This window comes from Pantherophis guttatus, chromosome 1 (assembly GCF_059756535.1).
Source record: "Pantherophis guttatus breed Tessera chromosome 1, ASM5975653v1, whole genome shotgun sequence".
NCBI classification, from domain to species: Eukaryota; Metazoa; Chordata; class Lepidosauria; order Squamata; family Colubridae; genus Pantherophis; species Pantherophis guttatus.
Window position 1 is genome coordinate 212384311 of NC_142063.1, and position 6973 is coordinate 212391283.

Genomic DNA, 6973 nt, shown 5'->3' on the forward strand with positions numbered 1-6973 from the left:
TTAGGCTAAGCTAAAGGAAAAGGCAAGGCAGAGAAAGGAAAATAGATCCATGAGGTTTTAGGGGTGCGGTGGCCATTGAGGTTGCTTTCAGATCAGCTTCTTTGGAGGCATCTAATGAATCCATCAGAATTTGGAATCGTATTTCATTTGATTCAACCATACTTGACTTAAAGAGATGTGAATGCTCAGCTAGACTGGTTTGTTACTGATGATTTGTGACTTAGCATAACATTCATTTGTTCATGTTGGCTACCTACACTAACCACAGTTAAGATTTACATGTGAGCCCAGCCATTGCAAGGAGGCAGAGCATAGAAGCCAAGGGATAGAAAACAGAAGCTAACAATGTTTGAAGGAATACAGAATATAACCTATTGGTTTACAGCTCATAAATGTGGTCTGGAGAACAGGAGGCTCAGTTTATGAAACAAAAGTTCTCAAAGGGGTTAAAATAAAATCTCAATTCCTTTATTCCTAAGGAAAAGATCAAGGTCACGGCCTTGCAACATTTGTTGATTCATAGAGGCCAAGAACTATCATGTTCATTAACAGCTCCAAGAGCTGAAGTGCAGGTCTTTCTCATCCTTGAATCTGAACTCCTTTTCAGCAGAAAGAGTGAAGGTTGAACCCATTCAATGCATGTGCATTACTTGGGCTCATTCCAAACAGAAAGAGGACAAATTAGAAAATGATATTTATTTCTGTCACTAATGCACTACTAGACAATTAATCTCTTGAAGACAATTGTCCATTCTAGCTATACACATTTTACCTGCAAGAATGAAGGCTATATAACGGCACTAAATTGTTAGTTCCTTTCTCACAGCCTCACAGCTAGGATAATTCTTTGTCCCTTTGGTTTAGCTCCTCAGGCATTTTGAATCACTAGCACTGCTGCTTAGAAAGCATTTTAAAGTCTCACTTTTCAAAGGTGTAAATTCTTGAAAAGTGACCCCTTTAATCTACTGGAGCAAAAGCAACATAAAGAAGTTAAGGCGCCTTGAAGACAAAACATATCAGTAAAGCAATGACTTTGCTTCCAAATCTTTTGCCTACTACAATAACAGCGCTGTCTTTACAAGTTTACCAGTTTCTTTATCTGAAGTTGTTTTTTTTGGTTTCAAGAGGATCTTGCAAAATGCCAAGCATAGATGTAGTTCGAGACCACAATATATTTACTCACTATATACAATAATTTTACCTGTGATTAGAATTGTGATTTAGCATGTTTTGTTTTACAGTGATATGTGTTTTGATTGGAATTTCATATTATATTTGGATGCTTTTTATTTTACATTAGGAATTTGAAATTTCATAGAAGAGCTCAAACATTAAGACGCTCAAGACAGTAACTGAAAATTTACCAGTGAAAATAGATATAGATACCAGTATATATAGTTTGGATTCAAAAATCATGTTTTCTATATAATTTAAATTAATGAGACTGCAGAAGAGCTAACCACGGAACTAAAAGAAAGAAGACTAAGGACTAATAAAAAAGGAAGACCAAGGTTCACTATAAAGGTTACTGATAACCTTTCAAGCACCACTGAATTAAAGATTTTTCATGTTTTTAAAGATTTTTCATGTTTTTGTTCCCCTCCTTTCATTCAAAGGGGGTTATATTGGACAACATCCTGGTAAAAGTAATAAATAAATGTATTTATTTTTTTGACATCACAACCCAGATTAAGGGCACCATAATAAAACAATTATTGTTGACTTTAAATCCCATATAATGTTCCTTGCTTGTAGGGAGGATCCAGTTTAAGATGGGTTGCCAAGCGAATATCAGTTTAACTGTTTATCAGCTAACCTCCTGGAAAGCATATTTTAAGGCTGATAAGTCTTATTTACTAGTTATTCTGGACTCTGAACATTTCAAGAAGTTCTTAAATATGCATCCTTGTTTCATGCTTCCCGTTTAACAGAAGTAAAATGAAATTAGCTCTGGAGGACCCTTTCTATGGTGACATCTTTAAAGGTACATGTTTCCCTGTCAGTCATGTCTCACTCTAGGGCGCTGGGCTCATCTACATTTCTTGGCCAAGGGAGCCAGGATTGTCCGAAGATAATTTCTGTGGTCATTTGGCCAGCATGCCTACACACCAAAGGCACACTATTAATTTCCCACTGAAGTGGTACCTATTTTTTTTTTAATTTGATTTATATGCCACCCTTCTCCGGAGACTCAGGGTGGTTTACAATGCGTTAAGCAATAGCCTTCATACTTTTGTATATTTATACAAAGTCAGCTTATTGCCCCCACAAACTGGGTCCTCAATTTACCTACCTTAGAAAGGATGGAAGGCTGAGTCAACCTTGAGCCTGGGGAGATTCGAACTTGCAGTAATTGCAGGCAGCTGAATGTTAATAACAGGCTATTAGTCTGCTGCGCCACCAGGCTCTTTTAATCTACTTGCATTTGCATTTTTTATTATGAAGCAAGAGAGATGTATAGCTCTCTCTGAGTGCTTTTTGCCATCAGAGGAAGAGTTTTCCATCCCCCAGAGCTTTTAAGAACTGAAGTATGGCAAGCAAAATGGTGCTGCTATGTGTTTTTATAACTTCAGCAGTATTTATGATGATTTTGAATATATATTATTCTTATGTTTTCCCCTACTGGATAGGCCCCTATATTTAAAAAAAGCAAAGTTATATCACAAATTCTCACAATAATTGGTATTTCAGAATTGGTACTCTACTATGTAAACTAGGGAGGCAGAATCATTTACATACAGAGAAAAGACAGACTATCATCCCTGCTCCTGCCTCCAAAGAAGGTTCTCAGTAAATTCCAAACAGAATTGCACAAGAAAAAGAACACAGCAAGAACAAATTGTGCCCATCTTCTTTCAAAGTACTAGTTGCATAAAAGGCTGTTGTACAAGCCAGGCTTGTGGCAAGACTGCAGTTGAGATTAAAACAATTTTCAGGCCTAAATTCAAAGAGCATGACCAACAGAGTATCAGAGTCAGGCTGAAGTGACACGATTTTTTATTTCAGCTTGCAAATACCTCTCACTATAGCCACACTAACAACTAATGACTTAGCTTCTCCAGAGCCTTGCTATGAAGTTCATCTGGTATGTAGAAACATTACATAGGATTGATGTCACAAATGTAATAAATGATAAGAATACAACATGGAACTCTTATGAAGATTCTTGCACCAGAATTTAGGATTAGAGTATTATCTGCAATAATGAAATAGTTATCAAAGCTTTCTTGGGAATAACGTTAGCCTTACAATAAAGTAGCAGGCAAGGTTATTTTTAATAGAGGGAGATGGGTAGGTTATCTTAGTGTTCAAATTAATAATACAAAGAAAACCCAAATGCAGATTAACTGGCACTCCTTCCGTCATTTATTTTCACTCTATGTAAAATTACACACACACGCACACACTTCCATGGAAAAATAATTTGAAGCAGGAAAATAAAATGTCTTTGAGTTACCTATACTTACAAAATAAGCAAAATATGATAAAGTAGGACACATTAATGTTGAATAAGGAGGAAGCCAATATTTTATCTTGGTTTTATGACTTGTTCTTAAACAGAATGAATTCAAAACTCTCACTGGTTTCATAAAATGAGGCAATGACCTTAGCCCTGCCATAACTAATGTAAGAAAAAACTTGCAAGGAGAAGAAAAAAAAGCAAGTGAAAGGAAGCACTCCTATATTTCTTTAAGGATGCTCACACACGACTGGAAAAGATTCATAATGAAATAAAACCAATACACACTCTGACACAAATTATATGCATGCATTAAATAACAGCAGTTGCTTTAGATGTTTTTCTCCTGTAAAAAAAAAGAAAAAGACAAGGTCTCAGGACCTAAAAGGTCCACAAAGCTTCTGAAACCCTAAACGCTAAAAAAAAACCTTGCCTGCTGAACCACAACTGCCTTCTACCACTTGACTTGCCGAATTACCCCTGGAAATTTGAAAATGCCTCCCCTACCCAGTGGAAGTTTCCATCTTTTTCAAGGTTTGGTTTTGGAGTAAAAACTCTTCCGAGCAAAATAATACAAATTCTGCTCACAACTTTGTTGCAAAAGAAACAAAGACCATTGCATGATTCATTCTACTTGTAGACCCTTCTCCGCTCACTTTACCCAAATCCCTTAATGGATGCTCAAGCTTTCCATCAAGAAATGTTCGAATAGTGATAGCTGCCAAAGGTTGCTGGAAAAAACAACAACAAACGGGGTGGGGGGTGGGGGATGGGTCCCTAAGAGTTTACACTTCAGTATGACAAAGTTAAGGGGAGCCAGCCAACTCCCTTCCAACGAAGGTCAGCCCCACAGCCATGGGGCTAATTCGTTTTTCTTCTGGAAGTGCCAAATCATTGGGTGGTGATGATATTTTCTGCTGGGAACTTATTGGAGATGATAACATCTACTCCTTTTCTTTTTCTTTCACCCCCCACCCCCCCACTAATCTAGATTCTTTTCTTGCTGGTCCAGGATGGATGGTGCTCATGTCTCCGTTCAGAGGAGACGAACTCCAGTTCCCACTGTTTCCTGGATATTCTGATTTCTTTCACCTTTGTGGCTCTAGCTTCTCCTTCGCTTTCTTAGGATTTGCAAAGTGTGTGTGTGTGAGGGGGGGGGAATCGGAATTTTCCTAAGGGGGAAGAGGAAGGAGAGAAATCTTACCTCGGAGGGCTGCCTTTGTTGCCCGAAAGGATGACAATTAGTTAGGGAAGCATTCGCCTCCTTTTCCCTAAAAGCAGCGTGCTCTAAAGAAAAGGAGAAGGATGCTCACGCCTCCCACCTCTCCGACCCTCCTCCTCCTCCTCCTCCTCCTCCTGCTACTCCACAACTCCCTCCCACCCATCCTCTGAAAGAAAGCGCAGGCTGACCTTCTGCTCTAAGTCACTACCATTGATCTCCCGCTTTCAAACCCGCGCAACTTTGCAGGCTCTCGCGCTCTCCACGCTACAACGGCATCCCGAGAAACCCTGACACGCGGGGACGGGCCCGCTTGCTTGACCCGCTCGCCTGCCTCACGCAGCCGTTTGAACTGTTACCTCTGGACGTTTGTTTGTTTGTTTCCTCGCTTATCTCTCACAGCAAGACCCTCCTAGGAATTCCCCCCCCCTCCCTCGGGAGGGCAAAATGTCAGTCCGAGCCCTCTGGGTCATGGGATCAAATTTCCCACGAGGCCTCCGGTGCCCGCTCCTGTCGGTTTTGCAACCGGCAGCGGCCTTTTCGGTCCGCTTGGAGTGGATCTCAAAGCTCCACTTTCCGAACGATTTCCTGCCAGTGGATTTCAGGGCTGGCGGATCATGAGGCAAGATGAAGGCTAATCGATTGAAGAAGCGTTAATGGAGACGGGATGAAGACTTGGCTTGGGGGGGAAAAATCATGGATTCTGACCAAGCGTGGATAGGAGGAGACGTTTGGAGCGGGCTTGCCTTCCTCCTTTCGTGATTATAATTTTCGTTTGGGAATCATGTTAGATCTGATCCTTATTTTGAACCATCCAAGTGGCATTATTCACATTCAGCACTTTTGGTCAGCTTGGCTTTCTCAGGGGTTCTCCAGACTCTAGAAATAGGCAAGGATTGACATAGAAAGTGGCTCTTTTCACCTCCATGCTTCTTGCTGTGATACTGAGGCTCTGTGCCATCACAGCAGAAGAATCTTGTGTAGTAATGAGTGGGTAATAGAGCTTCCTGAATGGATCTGAAATCAACTTATTTACATATTCTGATTTCTCTGTGGCTTTCAAGCTGAGTCCCCCCCACCCCCCCAATCAACTTTCTGGAAAATGCTTTTTTGTTTTTCTAGCCGTGATTCTCAACCTAATGTCGTCACATGGGGTCTGCAAAAGCTTGAAGAAATGCTATGATTTAAATCTTGAGTTAAGTCTTGGAGGTCCGTGGCCATGATTCGTGGCCACAAAAGATATTTAAAGGGGATCCATAGTGAATAGAATAGAACAGAATAGAGTTCTTTATTGGCCAAGTGTGATTGGACACACAAGGAATTTGTCTTGGTGCATACGCTCTCGGAATACATAAAAAAAAGATACATTCGTCAAGAATCATAAGGTACAACACTTAATGATAGTCATAGGGAAACAGTCAATATAAGTCTTAAGGATACCAGCAACAAGGTTACAGTTATACAGTCATAAGTGGGAGGAGATGGGTGATGGGAACGATGAGAAGATTAATAGTAATGCAGACTTAGTAACTAGTTTGACAGTATTGAGGGAATTATTTGTTTAGCAGAATGATGGCGGGGGGGGGACTGTTCTTGTGTCTAGTTGTTCTGGTGAAAAGGTTGAGAACCACCATTTTCTTATGCCAGTTTTCCTAGAGCTAAGCAACAAGAATTATTTGTGAATAAAACATGGATATGAGTCCACTCTATAGTATTTTTTAATAAACACGCATATGAGTCCAAGAATGAAGTTATGGTGTATTTCCGGTGATAACTGCGGACAATATCAGCAATATTAATTTTTTTTTAATGCTGTATTGGCAAGTGTCAACACCCAACTGACCTTGGCAATGTTGGTAACTCAGTAGGGAGAGCCTTGTTTAGGACTGCCTGGAAATTCCAGGATGTCCGCCAGATTGGGAAAGGAGAAGAAACAATCTGGGAAAAGACAATAGCAAACATCTCTAACACTGCCAAGAGAAAGATTCAATCAACAGATGTCAAGCTTGATTTGAGGGCATCTTGACCTTCTTCGAAATAATTTGCCGTGCAACCCATATCTATAATCTTGCTTAGTCAGACAGTACTACAAAAAGTGAGAAGCAGAGGTTGTTTTTGATTGCAAATGAGTGTAATAACATGGCAGATGCCATAAAATCAAATGTCTCCAAGTTTGGACCTTTAGGAGCTTAAATACAAGTTCTCCAAAATATACTGGCTTGTCAACCCTACTGACGCAACTCTATTGTTGTCATGGAGGCTGAAAGTCCCAAGTCCCTATACAAAGCCTTCTG

General features: G+C 40.1%; 1 protein-coding gene across 5 annotated transcripts in view; it reads right to left on the reverse strand.

Moving 5' to 3' along the window:
* Positions 1-4749, reverse strand: part of GREB1 (growth regulating estrogen receptor binding 1) — a 98617-nt gene extending 93868 nt beyond the window's left edge. For 3 of the 5 annotated variants that reach the window (XM_034432115.3, XM_087882374.1, XM_034432113.3), the window contains exon 1: positions 4665-4748. The gene's annotated coding sequence lies outside the window, so the exon portion shown is untranslated. Of the gene's footprint in view, positions 1-4664 lie in introns of all 5 variants that reach the window. The other 2 variants (XM_034432114.3, XM_034432112.3) reach the window with 1 other exon arrangement.
* Positions 4750-6973: the final 2224 nt, after the last annotated feature.